Below are 21980 nucleotides of genomic sequence, written 5' to 3'. Positions count from 1 at the left end.
GCCTTTTCTCTGTCATATTCTTGGCTACTCTGTCAAATATTAATTGAACATAGGCCTGTAGATTTATTCCTAGGCTCTCTATTCTCTTCTATTTATCCATATGCCTGTTTCTGTACCAATATCATGTCGTTTTAACTATTGTAGCTCTGCAATAGTGTATGGAGACCAGGCGGGTTATTGCTCCAGCCTCTTTGTCTTCAATATTGTTATGGAAATTATGGATCTTTTCTGATTCTGTGTAAATCTTATGATCATTTGTTTCAGTCCTAAAAATAAATGTTTTGCATAATTTGATAGGAATTCAGTTAGTTTGTGAATTACCTTGGGCATTATGGCCATTTTAACAATATTATTGCTTCCATTACGAGACCATTGGGTATGTTTTCAATTCTTAAAATCTTTCTTGATTTCCTCAATCAATATTTCCTTTTTCTCCATGTATAAGTCATTTGCCACCTTGGTCAGAGTTATTCTTAAGCATTTTATAGTTTTGGGTGCAGTTATTAAAGTGGTTGTTTCCATAATTTGTTTTCCTGATGATTCAATGATAATGTAAAGAAATGTAATTGGTTTTTGTAGATTAATCTGACTACCTAGCCCAGTTCCTTTTTTAGCCTAAGTAATTTTTTGTGAAGCTTTTACAGTTTTCTATAAACAGTGTCATGTCTGCATAACATGACAATTTTACCTCTTCTTTCCCAGTCTGAAAAGTTTTGTTTATTTTCCTTGCCTGATCGTTGTGGCTAGGAATTCCAAGACTATATTGAATTGAAATTGTGAGAATGGGCATCCTAGCCTTGTCTCAGGTTTTTGTGGGAAGGGTTCCAGTTTTTCACCATTGAGTATTTTGCTGGCTATATACTTGTCATAAATAGCTTTCATTATGTTGAGATATGGTCCCTCTATGCCCACTGTGATAAGAACTTTTATGGCAAATAGATGTTAAATTTTATCAAATGCTTTTTCTGCATCTACTGAGATGATCATATCGTTTTTGTCTTCTCTTTTGTTGATATGGTGTATCACAATTGATTGATTGATTTGCATAAGTTCAACCATCCTTGTGTTCCTGGGATGAACCTAACTTGACCATGGTGCATGATCTTTTTTTTACATGATGTTTGATTCTGTTTGTTAATTAATTCTTGAGGACATTTACATCAATGTTTATCAATGATATTGGCCTATAGTTTTCTTTTTGGGGTATTGTCTTTGTCTGGTTTTGGTATCAGGTTGATGTTGGCCTTATGGTGTGAGTTTGGGAGTACTCTCTCCATATTAATCTTTTGGAAGTGTTTTAGGAGGACCGGTATGGATTTTTCTTTGTATGTTTGGTCAAATTCCCCAGTGAAGGTATTTGGGTCTGAATTTTGTTTGCAGAGATTTTTTATTGTATTGATAATGGTATTCCATTTCTGTTGATCTGTCTGTTCAAATGGATAGTTTCTTCTTGATGCAATATTGGTGGGCTGAATGTTTCCAAAAACTTCTCAATTACTTCCTGGTTATCCAGTTTGTTTCCGTACAGTTGCTCTTGATATTTCCTTATGATATTTTGTAAATTTGTTGTGCTCTTTGTATTTTCTCCATTTTCATTTCTTATATTATTTGGGTTCTCTTTCTTTTCTTGTTGGTGATCCTGCCCAGAGATTTGTCAATTTTGTTTAAAGTTTCAAAAAATAATTTGATTAATTTTTTTCTATTTTTTAAACCCTATTTCAATTCTTTCCTCCTTGATCTTTACTTTTTCCCCCTTTCTGTTGACTTTTGGTTTTGTTTGCTCTACTCTTCATGATTAGTTTACATAGAATGTCAGATTATTTATTTGAAATTGTACTTCTCCTTTGTGGAGGGCTTTGTCACTATGAACTTCCCTCTTAAACCTGCTTTCACTGTATTCCATAGACTTTTTGAAGTGTTTTGTCATATTTCTTAAGATATTTTTTAATTTCTTCTTTTAATTCATCAACTCCCTCCTTTGTTATAGTACCATGTTTTTTAATCTGGATGCTGTCATTTCTTCTCCCTGTTTTTCTATGATTTATTTCTAGTTTCATGGTATTATACTTAGAAAAGATGCTTGAAATAATATTTACCTTCTTAAATTGTTGAGGCTTCTTCTGTGCCTGAGTTTATAATCTTTCCTTGAAAATGTTCCATGTGTATTGGAAAAGAATGTATATTCTGTTTTTGGGAGAAGTACTCTTTTGGAAGTATCAACCATCTCCAATTATTTTATCATGTTTTAGTATCTTTGTTCCCTTATTAATTTTCTGTGTGAAAGAGCAGTCCAGTGATGGTAATAGGGTGTTATAGTATCCTATTGTGATTTTGTTCCCAGCGATTTCTCTCTTTGTATCTATTAGTATTTGCTTTATGTATTTAGGTGCTGCTATATTGAGTGCATAAGTATTAATGGGTATAAAACCCTCATTTTGTATTGCTCCTTTAATCATCATATCATGTCCTTGTTTATCTTTCTCTATGACCTTTCTTGTAAAGTCTATTTGTGTGAAGTCAGTACTGCTAGTCCTGCTTTCTGGTCATGTGTATTTGCATGCAATATATTCTTCCATCTTCTCACTTTCAACTGTGTTTTCCACTTACTAAATTGGGTCTCTTGTATGCTTCATTATGTAGGGTCTTGTTATATTATCTCATCTGACAATATATATCTTTTAATTGAAGCACTAAGTCCATTATCTTTTGTGAGAATTATTGATAGACTGGTGTTTATTTCCATTTGGAACTTCATTTTCCAGTTGATGTGGTATTTCCTTTTTGTTCATTTCTTTTTCTTTTTGTGGCTTGATAGTTTTCTTTTATTATCTTGGTTTCTTTATGGCTTTGCAATTTCATTGTAAGATTTTGACTTATGTTTACCTTGTTGTGTATTTATATTGACCCATAATGTATCTATTTATTTTAACTGATAATAAAACAAACTCTTACCCATCCTACAGAGAAGAGAAACAAGAAGAAAATACTCTGTATTGTCCTGTTTCATTCTGTGACCCTTAAAAATTTTGATGTTCTCTTTTACAACATCATATTTATTCTGTTGTAAGTCATTGTAGATATTGCCTTTATAATTATGCCTTTCTCTTTTCTATAGAATCCTGCTTCTTTTGTATTTAGAGTAGATCTTTCATTATTTCATTTTCTCTTGCCAAATTCTTTAAGTATTTGCTTGTGTGGAAGTTATTTACCTCTCCTTCTATTCTCAAAGATAGACTTGCTTGATATAGTATCTTTGATTACAGCTTTCTTTCATTCAGGAATTTCAATATGTCTTGCCACTGCCTTCTGCCGGCTGTATTTGTGTAGGAAACGAGTTTACATTTATTATGTATATAATTATATATATATATATATATGTAAAGAACACCTAGAAATGAAGTTAACACATAAGTTGAAAGCATATACGTTAAAAAACTGAAAATATTGGTGAAGGAAATTAAAACTGATCCAAAGAAATGAAAAGAACTCTTATGTTAATGATGTGAAACTATGTGGTTGAAACAACCTTTCAACCCAATGGAATCTATGTTTAGTGTGATTCATGTCAAAATAACTATGAGATTTTTCCATTATATAGAACAAATAATATCAAAATTTATATGTAACCACAAAGATCATGAGTTGCCAAAATAATCTTGAAAAAGAGTATTAAATGTAATGGTGTAAAGTTCTCTGATGTTAAACACTCCTACAAAGCTTTAGTAAATAAAACAACATGATACTGGCTCAGATACAGACACAAATCAATAGAAGAGAATAGAGCACCCAGATATAATCCCTCACACCTATGATCAACTAACCCATGAAAAAGAAATCTAGAGTATAAAATGATCATGAAATTGTTATAATTTTTCTGTAGAGGTTTTACACAAATTTCACTTTAAATTCCAAAACTTTAAAATTATTTTATTTTTTTTTTTGCATTATTGATTCCATGTTCACAAATCAAGTATAAATTTGTGTACAAAAGTATGGAGATTGGTTTTATTTCATAGACCCCAAAATTAAATTATTTAAAAAGATTTTGTGGGGAAAATATTTCCACATCACACTATAAAAATAAGCAACATTTATGTTTCATTTTAATTGGATGAATGAGAAATAAACACAGGCGGAATGTTACACTTGGGTTGCTAGGAGACCAGTCGTTTTATGATGCCACAGCTACTCAGGTTGAGAACAATTGTGATGGCCTAGCAGTTTATCTGTGCAGTCCTGCCAAAGCAGCATTTGAAGTTGGAGTGCTCAAAATCATGCAGATTAGAAAAGTAACTGTAGAAAAAGTTATTTGAGATGACACATGTTTCTTCAGAATTTCAAGATGTGTCTCATAAAGATGGACCAACTGTTTCAGGTAACTCTGGTAGATGTCTATTGTGTGATCAAACATTCTCTGAGGACTTGGACTTGAGGTCTGTGATTGAAGAAAATGCTTTTCAGAGTTTGTCTGAAGAATCTTTGATAAAAAGACCATGTTACACACATTGTGTCTCTGAACCAGATGAAGATAATTATTTTCGTTCTCTGATATTTCCAAGAAATCTCTGGAAAATGGCTAGGAGTAACCAATATAAATCCATCTGGTGGGATGATAATGGATCTTCCATCGTGATTGATGAAGATATCTTTAAGAAGGTAGTTTTGGAAAGAAAGGCCTCTTTCAGAATATTTGAAACTGGAAGTATGAAAAGTTTAGTTAGACAGCTTAACCTTTATGGGTTTAGTAAATTGCGGCAGAATTTCAAAGATCTGCTTGTCTAGCTGACTTTCTGGCAGAAGAAAAAGAAGTCTCTGTTTTAAGCAAGGTATTCAGAAATTTTAGTAACCACTTGGTAACATATATGAAAGTTTATGTTGTACATCCATCAATGGTAATATATATTTAAAGCTAGATTTTGAAAATTGAATAAAATTACCAAGTCTTAAATTCTTTATTTTTTTCTAAAATTGGGGACAGTGCCATAAGTATTCAAGATTCAGAGAAACTTTGCTTGCAATTATGAATCTTATCAGAAATATATATAAAGGTATTTAAAGCTGCTTGTGAAAAGTGGCATTCACCGTTACTGCAAATGGTAACTTCTTTAATTTGATGACTATACTACTTAAATGTGTATTTTACAAATAAGGAAATTTAAAAAATAGTCAGCAATGTTCATATTTTGATGATATTTTCTTTCAATTGTAAACGTGATATCTGATGTTTTATACGTTAGGCTTATTGTAGTCTTGTATTTTGGTTTAAAATATTACTAAAATTTTTCTCTATTTTTGTAGCAGCAGTTCTACCATAATTCAAATTTTAAACGAGTCTCTCCCCAGCTTTTAATCAGAATAAGAAGAAGAGTTGGGATTAAAAATGCCTCTCTGTTATCTTCATTGGCTGAAGATTTCAACAAGAAGCACTTTATAGCAGGGGGTAATGTGGATAAACATAATTCTGCTTTTGTGACTGACACTAGTGGAGAAAGTGCATTTTTACCTGTTGCAAAATTAAATATGCCTCTAATTAGAAAGCCCCCTACTAGACAAATAAATGGTGATAAAAATACCCCGATCAGCGGTGATTTTTCTGCTCCATCATCAAGGTCAGTTAGACCACCAGAACAAATTGCAGTGGATCAGCATGCTATTTTAAATCAGTTGAACCTTGTCCACAGGCACACTCAAAGCAGATACACTGAAGCAAATGACCATATTATGAACTCATTAAAACTACAAATTCTACATCTCAGTACAGCATCTTGTCTCCCATGCAGAGTAATTATTTTGGACTGATGGTGGAGACTTCTGTTTTTCCAAATGGATATCACAACATATCTGCCAAAGAAGGTCGTTCTTCTAAACTTCAACCAGGGAGCAACGCACGGTTTCCAGTGAGAGTGACAGCTGATACATCAGCTACCTCTCTTACAAGGCCAACTCATCAGCCAACTTCACTTTATGAACGTCATCCTAATTACAAGGGATCTACCAGAGGACTACCAGTTTATGCAGGATTACAAAGATTAAAATTGATGTTGGCAAATGTCGACAAATATCTGCAATTTTCTTATTTGAACAAGAAACATAGATGTGTACCTGTATTTACCTTATATTTTTTTAAATTAGGTTAAGTGTTAAATGGGAGACAAAGTTAACATTTACAGTTAAAATGAGATACTTGATATGATCATTTGATGGAACAATATGGGAGTAAATTTAAATACTGTCTTGTAAGGAGGAAGAGAAAATGGAAGAATTTGGAAAAAGACTAAAACATGGAGAGGGGGTAAAGCACTAAGTAGTTTCTTGTTCACCCTGAAAAGTATTAAAAGTGTTGTTAGGATAAGCTGGAACAGGAGATAAATGCAGGAACCGGCCCAGGGATCATGGTCTCTATTATGTCATTCCTGGAATCATGAAGGTCACATGATGTAGTCTCAGATGGCACATTCCGCATGTGGTAGAATTTAATAAGTATTTTTATCTATGGTCTTCTTTGTGCTGTTCTCAAAGCATTAAAATTGGTACTTTCATTTCCTGCCCTCAAGAGTCTACATTATATTTTCAAGTCAATACTTTATGTTGCTTTTATGTTCAAGCCAAAGACAAGCTTACATCCTCAGGGTGGCACTTAATGCCTTTCCAAATCTAAGCCCACGAATCATCTTGGTTTAGTCATTTCTTTATAAATCTGGCATCTCACTACCTTGGTATATCTTTATGTTTCACTGTATGTGGAAATATATCCAGGAAAACGATTGTCAACTATGTTAGCTTCAACCTCACCACATATACTCCAGCTCATCCTTGGACTTTGGGTGTCCTCCTTTCATCTACTTAGACTTTCCCAGTCTCAGCACAGAAACCACCTCCTCCTGATGTTTTCTGTCTATCCCCCTTTCCTTGTCTAACTTGGATACCAGTACAGTATGCCCAGCACATGTCACAGGATGCATTTTTGTATTAAGTGAATGAAAAACACATGTTGACTTTAAGCAAAATCTACTTTATTGAAACAACAAAACTCTCATGGTTTTCAAACTATTTCATTATGGTCTTTACTCTTCACTGCAAACTAGATCTTTCATATCCCAAGGACTAGTCACTCAAGACAGTAAGTGGAGGTAGGTACAGGAGACAAAGTAATATTTACTTCTTAATTCATGCCTCCAGAGGCATAAAGCAATCCGTTCTCATTTGCTGGAGTTTTTCCTGTCTCTTCATCACCCACCCAACACAAAACAGCTGATTCTCTTCCCCATACCAATAACTATACTGACTTATGATTAATTTACACCTTAGAATGAGAGCTTTGTCCAGAAGAGACAGTGACGTTGCAAACATTTAATGTAGGTTTATACACCCTACATAACTTGTGCCCCTTCTAACCTTCACAAAGGAAGTATCTAAGTGGTACTATCCCCTTGGTTGGGGTTCTCGTATTCAGTAACCAAATTGCAATCTAAAATATGTGGACTAGAAGGAGGTGAGGGTGGTGGAATTAAAAATTTGTCCAACTGCAAGAATACCAAATTTATACAGATATTAGGAAATATAAAATATTCATGGACGTCTTTGATGGTTTCCCATTAATTTAAAATAAAAGGTGAAGCATATTCAGAATGTGAAATACCCTGAAATGCTGGGAAAATAGTAGGCAATTTCAGGGACCCTAAGGCTTCTACTCACAATGATGCAGCTAGTGTCATCTGATAAGACCGTAATGTCAACATTGAGTCCTGAAAATGTGTCTCCATTTGTGAAGAAAGCCTTTGATAATCTGGAGAATGGGCAAATTGACCAGTGTAACCTCTAACAACATCCCATAAATATGACCTTCACCAAGAGAATAAAAGAGCCCACTTGCAGCAGGAGAATTGTGTCTGGACAGCAGTGGTGTTTCCTACAACAGAAACATCAAGTTTTTAAGTTTGTCAGCTCAAATCTGATTGTGGCTATGTTGTTGCTTACATTAGCAGTCTGGGGTTCAGATGGTCTGGTTCAGCAGCTTGTTTCCAGCTCTCTTATCACACAGTGGGTCTTACCGTGATCATCTTAACAAGGTTCTATACTGATAAGTCAAAAGCTACAGTTTACTTTCAAAATTAGAAATTCTAAGAAAGAATATTATTTGTTTGTCCATCTGTAGTTTTCTACCTGGGAAAAGCTAGACTATTGGCAAAAGTACAAAAGTTGGCTGATGCTTTGAAAATTATACTCTGAGCTCTGCCCACTGAATTCTTCCCACTAAATACTACAAATCTGTCTACCACTGTGTGTGTGTGTGAAGATGGATTGTTAAGCAGTAACTACGTTTGTCTTAGTTGAGTCATCAGTGAATTTTTCCTCTGCACCTGTCAGAATGTCTGTGAATTAAGAGTTTCATTGAGCCACCAGATTTTCTTCAGATTAGGGAGAGGTAGATTATATTTTTCCCTGTATACTAATTGTTACCTGTTCATTGAATCCAGAGCTGATGTAAGGGCCAAGCCACTGAATCCTTGAATTGGACTGAGGCATATAAATTCTGCAGTCCCCAGAGCCCAGCACTGGACTGTGTCTTCTTTTTAATTTAAACTTATGTCTAAGTTTTTTTCTTTTAATTATCATTGTTGACACAACTTACTTTGGCTTTGAACACCCGTTGACTAATTTATAGGGACTGGAACACTGACTTATTCCCGTTCACCTTGAAATTGCAATAAACTTTTTTCTTTGTATTACCTGGAATAGAGTGAGCATAATCATCATTTTGAGAGCAGTCCTCAGTCCTAATAATGCAGAAATTTGCACTTCTTTGCCCAGCACTTGAGCACGAATATTTGTTGTGTATCTGAGGGATTATCCTCACATACCCTAATGCAACCATGAGAAAACACCACATTGTTATTGAAAATCAAGACTTTGTCAGTATTGCATTCCCATTGCAAAACAGTTAAGAATTGTAGGAGTTATGAGATTTAACCATGCTGAGATTTTTTGCAACCTAGCATGTTCATTTCCTACAGATGCTGTCGGGGAGTTGAGACCATTGGTCACAGACATTGAACTTTATCACTCACAACAAGAGCAGCCAGTTTTAAATTTGTATCCAATCCCTAATCTCAGATGAATACACAGAGTGAAATTTTGATGCCTACAGAAGCAGTGGGCTAAGATGAAGAAAACTTAAAGCATGGTAAGACCCTAATTTTATTAGTATCTTTATGTATAATTTATTTGAATCATTTATTTATTAGTATATTTACCTATGATAAGTATATCTTGACTCAAGTTTTCTTGCTGCAAAACAAATCATGAAAAATGACATGGGAAACCATGATCATTAAATTTCCATTTTTACTAACGCTTTTATTGACATATAATTGGCATAAAAGATTGTGTGAGTTTAGGTGCACAGGATAGGGATTTGATTTATAAGTATTAAGAAATAAATATCATAGCAAGTTTAGGGAGAATTCATTATCTAATTTAGATACAATTTTAAAGAAATACAATTTGTCTTTTGGTTGTGATGAGAAATCTTATGGTCTATCCCCTTAACAACATTCATATAGAACATAAAGCAGTAATAATTGTAATTTTCATGTTTTTACAGGGCATCCCTAGAACAGGTTTATTTTACTGCTGGAGGTTTGTAGCTTTTGAGTGCATTAATCAAATTCTCCTTTCCCAACCACTGCCTCTGTTATGTACAAATCAAATTATTTTTTCTATAAGTGTGTTTGTTTGTTTTTGAAGTGCACTTTAATCTATAACTCTGTGTTAGTTTCTCTTACATAACATAATGTTTGCTATTTTTAATACATGTCAAACTGATCACAACAATAAATATAGTTTTGATAGTTGCTATTTAAAGATAATTCATAGTTATTGACTATTCCCCACATAGTAAATTTCTTGTCCCTGATCTTTTAATTTGCAACTGGATAATTTTCTCTCTTAATTTTCCTCAACTATTTGTTTTTCTTCACCACATTTCCCTCCTTCATGTGAGCAACCTTTTATTTTCTATATATATAACTTCTTTTCTGTTTTGTTATGTTCATTTCTTTAAATTCCAAATATGAGTAAAACTATTCTAAATTTGTCATTCTCTGTCTGACATTTTTCACCTAACATATTACCCTCTTGTTCTACCCATTTTTTGCAAATGACAAAAACTTATTCTTTTTATAGCTGAGTGATAACCCATTGTATTTTTATGTGTGTGTGTGCATATATATATATATATATATATATATATGTTTAGTGTGCATATATATATATAAATATAGATAAATCTGTAGTTAATAGATGGGTAGATATATATACTATAAACACACATTTCTTTATCCATCATCTATTGAAAAGCAATTAATTTGCTTCTATAGCCTGGCTATTTTAAATAATGCCACAGTGAATATAGGGGTGAATTTATCTTTTCAAATTTGTGTTTATGTTTTCTTGGGATAAGTATTTAGTTATGGAAATGTTGGTTCATTTTTAATTTTTAGATAAAACTCCATACTCTTTTCCACAGAAGCAGCACAAATTTACATTCACTCAAGCAGTGCAGCAGGGTGCTTTTTCTTACATCCTCAACAATATTTATATTTGTTTCATTTTTGATCATAGGCATTCTGACAGGAGTGACATAATATCTCATTGAGTTATGGTCTTGCTTTTTTCTCATGATTAGTCATGTTGACCATTTTCATGTGTCTTTTGATTACCTTTCCCCCACTGTATATTCATTTTTTTGTAATGGGCTAAATGACCACAACTGTCTGATTTCATTTTTAGGCATTCTGTTGTGTTCCATTATTCTGTTTGTTTTATGCCACTACCATATTCATTACTGTATCTTTGTATTAAAGTTAAAAATCAGGGAAAGTGTTACATCCTGTTTGTTCTTTGTCAAAGTTGTTTGTGTTTTTAGTTTGTTTGTTATCTTTATTTTTTTTTGTGATTTCAACTCTTTTGTGTTTACATGTAAATGTAATAATTGTTTTTTAAAAGTGTCTGAAAATGCCATTTTTATTTTGAAAAGCACTGAATTTAATTTGTGTATTTTCTTGGCTAGTATTGTCATTTAAACAATATTTTTCTCCTAATCTATGAACACTGTATATCCTTTCATCTGTTTTCATTATCTTCAATTTCTGTTATAAATATATTATAGTTTTTTGAGTACGGGTTTTTTACCTCCTTTTTTGTATACATTTCTTGATTTGATTTTTTTTTGTAATGCAACTGTAAATGAGACAGTTCCCTCACTTTCTGTATCTGTTAACTTGTTGTTAGTGTGTAGAAATGCAAGATTTCTGTATGTTAATTTTACATTCTGAAATTTTACCAAATGCATTGAAAAGCACTCATAGCCTTGTGGTGTCTTTTTTACGATTTCTGTTTAAGTATTTCATCTGCAAACAGATTCTTATACTCCTTTTCAGAAATACCTATATTTTATTCACTTTTATTTTGGATAGCTATGGCTAGAATTTCCAATACTATACTGAATAACAGTGGCAAGTGTGAACATTCTTGTCTTCTTCCTGCTATTACAGTAGATGCTTTCAGCTTTTAATCAGTGAGTGTCATGTTAGCTGAGTTCTTGTCATATGCGACCTTAAATGTGTTGAGGTATGTTTCCTCATACCCTTTTTGAGGAGAAATATAATCATAAATAGATACTGAATTTGTCAAAACATTTTATGACACTTTTGAGGTTACCATATAATTTTTATTTTTCAATTTGTTAGTTTGGTGTATCATATTGATTAATTTCTGGGTGATGAATCACTTTTGCATCAGTGGGATAAAAGGGACTTAATCATACTATATAATTCTTTTAATGTTTTGTTTGCTTTGCTAATATTTATTGATGTTTTTTCATGTATGCTTATCAGTAGTATTTAAACTGTAATTTTATGAGATATTTGTTCCTGTTTTAGTAATAGTGTGATACAGAAAGGTGGGGTAGGAAACCTTCTTTCCTTTGCAAATTTTTTGAATTCTCTGAGAAGTATAGGTGATAACTCTTCTGTATATGTTTGGCAGAAGTCACCTGTGAAACTGTCAAGTCCTGGAATTTTGTTTCTTGGGAGATTTTGTTTAATTACTTATTCAATTTCATTAGTGATAATCAGTTAATATTTTCTATTTCTCATTCCATTTTGGAGATTAGATCTTTCTAGGAAATTGTCCATTTCTTCTAGGGATTCCATTTTAATTGGCATATAATTTGTTGTATCATCTTATGATGCTTTCTTTTCCGTTGACATAAGCTGTAACTTCTCATATATTTTGCAGCTTTTTAACCTGCATTCTCTTTTTTGCTCATGAGTCTCATTAAAGTTTATCAGTTTTATTTATCTTTCAAAGGCCATTATGTATTTTCTTTAGATATTTCTACTTTTAATCTTTATTTTATGTATTTATGTTCCAAACTATCAGCTTTCTTTCTTTCTACTAACAAGTTTGTTTATTATTTTGCTTCATCTTTTGTTTGTAAGATTATGTTATAAGAGATAGATATTTCTTATTTGTATAAGTGGGATAGTTTTCCTATAAGCATCCCTATTAATACTGCTTTTGCTATATCTCAAGGTCTTTGTTTTTGTTGTTATATTTCTTTTTGTATTTTTTTATTTATGCAGCAATCCATTGCTTGTTTAATGTTGTATGATTTATCCTCCACACTTTACAATTTTTCTCATGTTTTTCTTTTTAGTAAATTGCTATTCTCACAGAATCCATATGTTTCTTCACAAAACAAGGAGAAAAATAATAAAATTTACACTAAATTCTGAAAGGCACAAATTTTCAAAAATTATCCTTGAAAAATGAACAAAGCTGTGAGTATTATCCTCCCTGACTTTAGAACATACTACAAAGCTACAGTAATCAAAACATCAAAATATGTCACTAATAGAGTCACAAAGATCAATGGAACAAAATAAAGAGCCCTAAAATAAACACACACACATATGGTCAATTAGTCTACAATGAAGGAGGCAAGAGTATACAATGGAAAAAAGGCAGTCTCTTCAACAAGTAGTTTTGGGAAAACTGGAAATTACATGTAAAAGGTAAATGGAAGAGCCCTTCTTTCCATAGAATACAAAATAAAATAGAAATGGATTAATTTCCTAAATGTAAAACTTGAAACTGTACCATCTCTGAAAAAAACAGGAGCAGAAGTGCCTTTGTGATAAATCTTTGCAATATGTATTTTTGATCTATCTACTAAGTAAAAAAAAAGGAAAACTAACAATAACTTTTTAATTATACTGAGGAAAAAATAGATGTAATATGGGATACAGTGATTCCACTTCTTGTATAATTGTGAAATGCAAAACCATTTGCAGAGCAAAGGAAACCTTCAGCAGGACTTACAACAATACACAGAATAGAAGGAAGTTTCATACTATGAAACCAACAAGGTGTTAATATCCATTATGTATATATAGCATATTAAACTCATTATTAAAAAAAAAACACCACAACTTAAAAACAGTTGAAGGATCTTCATGGAAACTTTTCAAAAACAGACATGTGGATGATTTTCATGTACATAAAAAGAAACATAATGTTGCTATTAATTAAAAAACCATAAATCAATACCAGAATGAATTATAATCTCACAGCAACCAAAATGGCTATTAAAAAAGTCTTCAAATGACAAACATTAATATGAATGTCAATAAAAGGGAACCGAGGTACACTGTTGGTGGAAATATAAATTGATGCATCCACTATTAAAAAACTGTGGACAGTGCTAAGGAAACTAGAAATAGGAACATTATATGTAGCCACAATTCCAGTTTTTGTTATAAATCTGATAAAAATGAAAACATTAAATTTAAAGGATATATTACCCCCAATGTTCTTAACATCTTTATTTATAATAGCCAAGGATAGAAGCACAAATCAACTGCCCATCAACAGATGATTGACAGAGATAGATGTGAGATATAGATAACATAATAAAAACTTAGTCATTGTCATATCAAAAAATAAAATTCTGCCATTTGGAACAATGTGACTGGACCCAGATAGTGTTGCATATAGCAAAATAAGTCATACAGAGAAAAACACTCTATGTTACCACTTTCATGAGGAAACTAAATGTATAAGAGAAATTATCATAAAAAAACAGAAACAGAATCATATATATATGTGTAGTGTACCAAGTAGTGATTTACACTGGGGACAGGGAAGAAGGATGGGGAATACAGAAATATGCAAGCTACTAATAATAAGTTAGAGAACCAACAGGGTTATATTTACAGCACAGAGAAATATTTTAATAATTTAACTGATTTTAAAGAGATTATAGGCATATATTATACTAAAATGTGCATGCATGTGGGAAAATATTGAAGAAAAAACCCAGGAAAAACAAAGTATTTTGTAGTACTCTGATATTAAGGGAGGTGATTAGTTCAGTTTCTTTGCTCTTCTTATAATGTCCTTATTAGAATTTAAGATTTTAAACGTAAAAGTATATTCTTTGAGAAGAGTGTCATAAGTTTCAACTATTTCTGTCTCTCCCCTTAAATCTACAGTCAGTGAAACGATCACATCTCAAGAAAAATAACTACAACACAAAACAATACTCCAGAACACATGTGTACAGCTGAAGTTTGGTGGGCTAAAACACATAAAGGTGGCTGAACTGAGGGAAGAGCAGAGTTTGTGCCTGCAACCATGGTCCACTTACTAGGGTTTCTGAGCCCAGAGTTTCAGAGTTCTCAGTAGAATCAGGGTCTCATTGGTTCACACAGCATCAGCCTCCAACTGCACCAGTACTCATGGTCACAGGTAACTTGGAGGGAGCCAAAATGGAGACAGAATTTCCAACCTTTTGACACTCAGACATTCATGACACTCTGTCTACTTCCCATTCACAGTGGTGGAGACAATGTACCTTGCAACATTGGACATGGCAAAGGCAGTTGCCTGAGTTCAACTACCCATCTGTCTTTACACCTTTCCTCAATGTGTGCACTGTGTCTTAAGGGATATCAGATAAAAGGAAGGGTTCACCGGCCAAGTGACAACGGTGGCATTAACTACCAGAGAAGTCTAAGAAGTGACAATGTAAACAATCTTTTATCCAGACAGTAGCGACTAGAATGTGCCATTTTGAAATATTTTCAGAGGTAGCTCAGTTAAGCAAAACCAAAAATTGTGCAATATTGCAAACTACCAGAAAACAAAAGCAAGGACTCCAAATCCCAATCTGCTTTTTAGTGTCATCAGAGCAATAATTTACCAGGACCATGACCAATCACAGTAACATTATAGGGCACGCACACCCACAGATACACACACACAGACACTGACACAGACAAAGACACACATGCACAGGCAAATGCATACACACACACACACACACGCACACAAACATCAACACTGCAGCAAACAAATTTAAAGTCATGGAATATTGCCGTATAACTAATAGAGAATCCAAAGAGATGCCATACAAAAACTCAATACGAAAAACAAAACTCAGAAAGCAGTTTAGTGAGCTCAGGAATAAAATAAATGTTGATAATGTATACATTACCTAAGAGACTGAAACTATGAAAAACCAAACATTATTGGAGGACCACATGAACTTAATAAGTGATATGAAGAATGCAACAGAAAGTATTTGATGAAGACTCTCTTGTGGAAGAGAGATTAGCAAACTCACCAATACAAAACAAGAAATGATAGGAGAGGGCAGAGATTCAAGATATTAAAAAGTGAGGATATTCTACAATAGCCATCAGACTTCTTCAGGAAGTGCATATTAGAGTGAAATCCTGGAGGGGGAAGAAAGTTAGAAGGCAGTTGATGGTTTATTTAAAGTTGATATAGTTGATAACTTCCTTAACCTGGGTAAGGAACTGATATACAAGTCCATGAGCCAACAAAACACCAATAACTTTAAGACAATGGGACCTTCTTCAAGATACGTCATATGCAAATTGGCAAGTCAATGACAGAGTAAAATTTTAAAAGCAGCCAAGAAAAGTTATGTTAATCTACATAGAAACCCCCATTAGGCTATCAGCAGTTTGCTGAGCAGAAAACATACGCCGAGGATAATTATAAAGACATTTTCAAACTACTGAAATAAGAAATCTCCCACCCAAAAATACTCTAACTTGCACAGTTATCACTTATTTGTAAAGTGAAAATAAAGACTTTACCAGACAAAGAAACCTGAATGAGATGTAAAAAACAAAACCTAGACACCTTACAAGAGGTTCAGGAAAGAGCTATTCTAAGAAAAATAAAATGGCAAATATACGCAAAATATTGAACAAAATACTAAGCAAAGACCATGAGAATGTTGCAACTGTTTCCTTAGGTATGTTTTTAAATGCTTCTATTTTATATGATTTAAAGAGAGAAAAATAGTAATTCACTTGCAATAAATATAGGTACATCAATCTGGTAACATGTTCAAAACAGAAATAGAAATAATTTGAGTCAGTATTCATAAAAGGTAAAGACTAAAATTGAAACAATATTAAAGGAAGATGCTATCAGCAGAAAAAGGACTAAATTATACATGAGATGTTTTATTTTTAATTGAAGAACAGTAGATGTACTATATTGTGTAGTTTCTGATGTACAGTATAGTGACTCCAACCACTTTTTAGATTAGATTGCATTATAAATTATTACAATAATTGTAACATACAATTATTTTAAGTTATTGCTTGTAATTCCCTGATCTATACAGATTATCCTTGATGCTTATCTCCTTTTTGTATACTACTTTTTATCTCTCAATGTCCTACCATTAAATTGTCTTTCCCTTCCCCTTTGGTAAATATAAATTATTTCCCATATCTTTCAGTCTTGCCTATCTAATCTCTCTATCTCTCTACGATGTCTCTATCTATCTATCTATCTATCTATCTATCTATCTATCTATCAATCTAACTGTCTAGCTATATGTCTATCTATCATGTGTCTATGTATCTATCCTTCTATGTATCTACTTATCTGTCATCTATCAACAGATATCTATATATAGATGTACACATATATTTGTTATTCTTTAGATTCCACATATATATCATATTATATACTTTTGTCATTGTCTAAGTTACTTCACTAAGAACAATATTTACTAGGTCCAATCATGATGCTGAAATAGCCATGTGTTATACTTTTTCATGGCTGAGTAATATTCCATTGCATATTTCCAGAATCATCATATCTTCTTAAGTCCATAGTCTACTGTGGACACTTGGATTGCTTCCCTGTCTTGCATATTATAAACAGTACAGTTGTGAACATTGGTTTTACTCATTTAGGCTTTCTTCTCCAGATATTTCCAAGGAGAGGTGTTAGTGTTTCATATGGTAGTTCTGTTTTAGGTGTTAAAAAAATCTGAATATTGTTTTAAAAAAAAGTTGTACAAATTTACATTCCTACCAAGTGTATACAAGTGATTTGTTTCTTCAAAGTCATCTCCAACAGTTTCTATTTTACGACTTTTTGATAATAGCCATTTGACCAGTGTGAAGTGATACCTCATTGTGGTTTTGAACTGCTATTAACTAATAATTAGTAATGTTGAGCATTTTTATCACTAGCATGTTACTTATCTGTAGGTTTGCTTTGGAAAAATATTAACTCAGGTACTCTGCTCTTTTTTTGATTGGGTTTTTCTTTTTCACATTAAGTTGTGTAACCTAAATCCATGTTACATCTATTAACTTGCATCTATTATCCCCTGGTCACTTGCATTATTTGCAAATATGTTCTCCAATTACACAGGCAGTGTTTTCATTTCATTCAAATTTTCCTTATCTGTGCAGAAGTTTTCAAGTTTATTTAGGTCTCACTTGCTTATTTTTGCTTTTATTTCTTTTGCCTTAGGAGACTGAAACAAGAAAATATTCCTGTGATATATATCCTATAGTGTATCACCTATATCCCCTTCTAGAAGTTTTATAGTATCAAGTCTTACATTTAGGTCCTTAATACACTTGGAGTTTATTTTTATATATGATGTCAGGGAATGCTCTCATTTCACTGTTTTACATGTAGACGTCCAGGTTTCCAAACACCATCCATTGACAAGACTGTCTTTTCTCCATTGTGTACTCTTGCCTCATTTATCATTTATTCAGTGCTCATAGGTGTGTGGAATTATTTCTAGGCTCTCTATCTGATTTTATTGATTATACCTCTGTGCCAATGCCATGCAGTTTTTATTACTGTAGCTTTGTACTATAGTAAGGAATCTGGGAGGTTTATTCCTCCAGATTTGTTGTCTTTACTCAAGATCACTTTGACAATTTTTAATGGTTTCATGTAAAACTTAGAGTTATTTATTTTCTGGTTCTGTGGGAAATACTACAGCTTCATAACAGGAATTGCACTAAATCTGTAGGTTTCTTTGTGCAGTTCGGCCATGTTAACAATATTAACTCTTTCAATCCAAGAGCACAAGACAACATTCCATTTTATTGAAACATTTTTAATTTCTTTGTCAATGTTTTTTAATTTTCAGTGTTTAGATCTTTCATATATGTGGTTACATTTATTCCAAGATATTCGGGAGACTGGGATTTTAAATAGTATTGCTTTCAACGTCCATTTTAGGGTATCTCATGATTAACGTGTAGAAATGCAAGAGACAACTTTACATTAATATTGTACCCTGCTCCCTTGTTGAAATAACTTATTGTTGATATTAGTCTGTGTGGAGAACTTAGGACTCAATGTAAATTGTTATGTCATCAGTACTGGTGCCAACTTTGCTCTTTCTTTCCATTTTGCATTTCTTTTTCTTCCCTTTTCCTTTCTTCTTTTACTATGGAACAGAAGTGCTGAGAGTAGGAATCCTTGTCTTATTTCCGAATTTACCCAGAAGGCTTTCAGCTTTTCCCCTAAGTATTATAAATTGTTATAAGTGACCTATAGTATGTTGAGAGATGTTCCCATTATACTCTCTTTCATGAGAGTTCTGATTATGAATGTATGTTGAATTTTGTCTAATGCTTTTTCTGTGTGTATTGACATGGTCCTGTGAATTTTGTACTTCCTTTATAAAATATGTGTCATGCTGTTTTACTTGTGTATGTTGAAACATCCCTGTGACTCTGGACGGAGTCCAACTAATCATCGTGTATAATAAATTCTATGTATTGCAGGATTAATTTGTTGATGTTTTGTTGAGAATTTTTTAATGTATATTCATCAAGGATATTGGCTTTACATTTTCATTTCTTTTTTTTGGTAGTGTCTTTGACTGGTTTTGTTATCATGTTATTAGTGGCCTCATAGAATAAATTTGGGAATTTTTCTTCCTAATACATTTTTTGAAATAGTTTAGAGGAAAGAGGTTTTAGTGAAGACATCCAGGCATTTTGTTCAAAGGATGTTTTTAAAACTATAGATTTTATTTAAATTATGCTGATTGCTCTTTTCAAGTTTTCAGTTTTCTTTTTATTCAGTGTTGACAGGCTGTACTTTTAAAGAAATTTGTCCATTTCTTTAAGGTCATCCAGTTAGTTGTCACGTAACTGCTCAGAGTGATTTCATAATCTTTGTTTGCATTTCTGTACTATCAGAAATTATTTCTAACATTTCATTTCTTATTTTGTTTGGGTTGACTCTGTATTTCTTTATAATCCTGGCTAAATGCTTATCAATTTGTTAATATTTTTAAGAAAAAAACTGTTGATTTTATGAATTTTTATTTAATTTTTAATTTATTTATTTTCAACCTAATCATTAAACTTTACTCACTCTACTGTCTTTGTGTTTTGTTTATTCTTATATCTATTTATTTTGGCTGGTTAACATTTTCCTTTGTGTGAGGTTTTTCTTTTTCCTTGTAGAAGCCCTCAATTTTTCTAAACTTCCTTCTTAGATTTGCTTTGCTGCATCCCATATATTTGATAAAGCTGTGTTTTCATTGTAATTTGTCTTCAGGTATGATTTTATTACCTCTTTGTTTTCATCATTGACCTTGTTTTATTTTATTTTTTAAAGGATGAGGTTTAATCTCATATTTGTGCTTATCTTGTTCTTCTTTCTAGAGTTGATGCATATTTCCATAATTTTATGTATGGAGAAATATTTGCTGTAATCTGTATTTGCTTAAAGTTCCTGAGGCTCAATTTATGACATAATATGTGGTTAATTCCTTAGATAACATCCTGAGCACACTTGAGAAGTTTATGTGTTCTCCTTTTCTGATGCAATGTCCAATACCTGAGTTAGGTTCAAATGATCTAATATGCCATTAATACCTTTGTTTCCTTACAGATATTCTTTTGTGATGATATGGCCATCAGAATAGTGAGTTGTTCAACACATCTACTATTATTGTTTTATAATAAATTAATTCCTTCATGTCTAATATTTCTTTTTATTCTTAGGATCTACAGTGTTGGGTCCATATATAATTTAATGAGTGTAATACTGTATTTTTATATTGATCTCTTTTTTTATATAATCTCATATTTCACTTTCACTGGGGCCCTTATTTTAAAACGTATTTTGTATGAGTTGAGCACTGCAAACTGCACTTTCTTGTCATTTCCATGAAACATCTTTTCCATCTATTTACTGATTGTGTTTAACTTCCACCATAAAGTGAGAATTTTTGGGGGGATGCGAAGATGGTTGAGAAGAATGATGCTTGTAGCTCACCCTTTCCCACAAATTCATCAAGACTCACATCCACAGACCTACTCAACTAACCAGAGAACCTGCAGAACTATGATAGAACATTGTCCTCTTCAAAGATAAAGATGCAAAAAATCTGGTAAAAAAATGAATTAAGAAGAAAAGGCAAAACAGATTGGGACAGGTCGCAAAAGGTAAAGATGCAAAAAATCTGGAAGAAGACAATGAAGAAAGAAAGAAGAAAAGGCAAAACAGATTGGGACAGGTCCCACAGTGAGGGAGCAGCAAAGAAGGACTGGTGCTCATTCACTGAGTTTCCCCTCTCCAACTGAGAGGTCGGCAGGATGGAGGAGGAGCCTCCAAGAATTGAACCTCTATATGTTATAAGTTGACTGACAGTACTAAGTTAAACAGGCACAGAGGATCCCTATGACACCAAGCCCAAGAGGCAACCTGGCAGCTGGGGGCAGGGCCATGCTGCCCGACCTGGGTGGAAGATGATGATGGTTGCACTGAGGCAGCCCAGGGGAATGGAGGGGGCTGTGTGCCATTTCTGTGGTTGCAAAAGGAAAACAACCTGGGCCCTCCATTAAACAACAAGGCAGACTAGCCCTGTGAGGGGAAAGGTGCATTCCAAATCTGAAAATCCACAAAAGTATCTAGGACAAGAGACCTGGGGTTCAGACACAGCCACCATAGCCTCTGGTGCTTTGCACCCTGGCAGCAGCGAGAGCAAAACCTCCATTCACTCCTAAGGACTTAGCAGCCTTAAGCGCCTAATGGGGACTTGTCTACAGTCTGAGACATATAAGATATTACTGTCCTATTCCCTCAGAGAACTTGCTCTGACAATGCAAACAAGGAGCTGGGTTTTGACCCAGACCAGTGACAGGGCACATAGCTGTGGAGAGACTGGCACCCTGAGGGGGCTGATGGCCCACCAAATTTTGGGCTGTAATGCAGCCCCTGACCATGTGGCTGGGAGAGGGCTTGATGCCCACTACTGCCTGGTCTGTCTGAAACATGTGACTGAGGTATCAGTCAGGGCAGTGACAAGACAGCCCAGAGTAAAGAGAGCTGCTCCAGAACCAGTGTTGGGAGTAGGAGTGTTCTGCTTGTTGACAGACCCTGGAGCTGCACAGATGTGGGCTCCAATGGAGGGCTTCTGGAAAAAGCAAGCTGAGCTTCCAAACCAGGATGAATACAGAAAGAGTTCACATTAACAGTACACAGTATCCAGGACACTCTGACCACCCCCTTGTTTTAATCTGTTTTTACCTATTCCATTTTCTATTATCCTATTAATTATTATTTCTTGGGCACTTGTATATACCCCC

At 33.4% G+C, this 21980-nt stretch overlaps 1 long non-coding RNA gene across 1 annotated transcript; it reads left to right on the top strand.

Moving 5' to 3' along the window:
- Positions 1–9106: 9106 nt before the first annotated feature.
- LOC140692866 (uncharacterized) lies at positions 9107–20374 on the top strand. The gene is made up of 2 exons (XR_012068479.1): positions 9107–9184; positions 20281–20374. It is a non-coding gene; the product is annotated as an uncharacterized lncRNA (long non-coding RNA).
- Positions 20375–21980: the final 1606 nt, after the last annotated feature.

This window comes from Vicugna pacos, unplaced genomic scaffold (assembly GCF_048564905.1).
Source record: "Vicugna pacos unplaced genomic scaffold, VicPac4 scaffold_18, whole genome shotgun sequence".
NCBI lineage: Eukaryota > Metazoa > Chordata > Mammalia > Artiodactyla > Camelidae > Vicugna > Vicugna pacos.
This window is presented reverse-complemented; position numbering and strand designations above follow the sequence as displayed.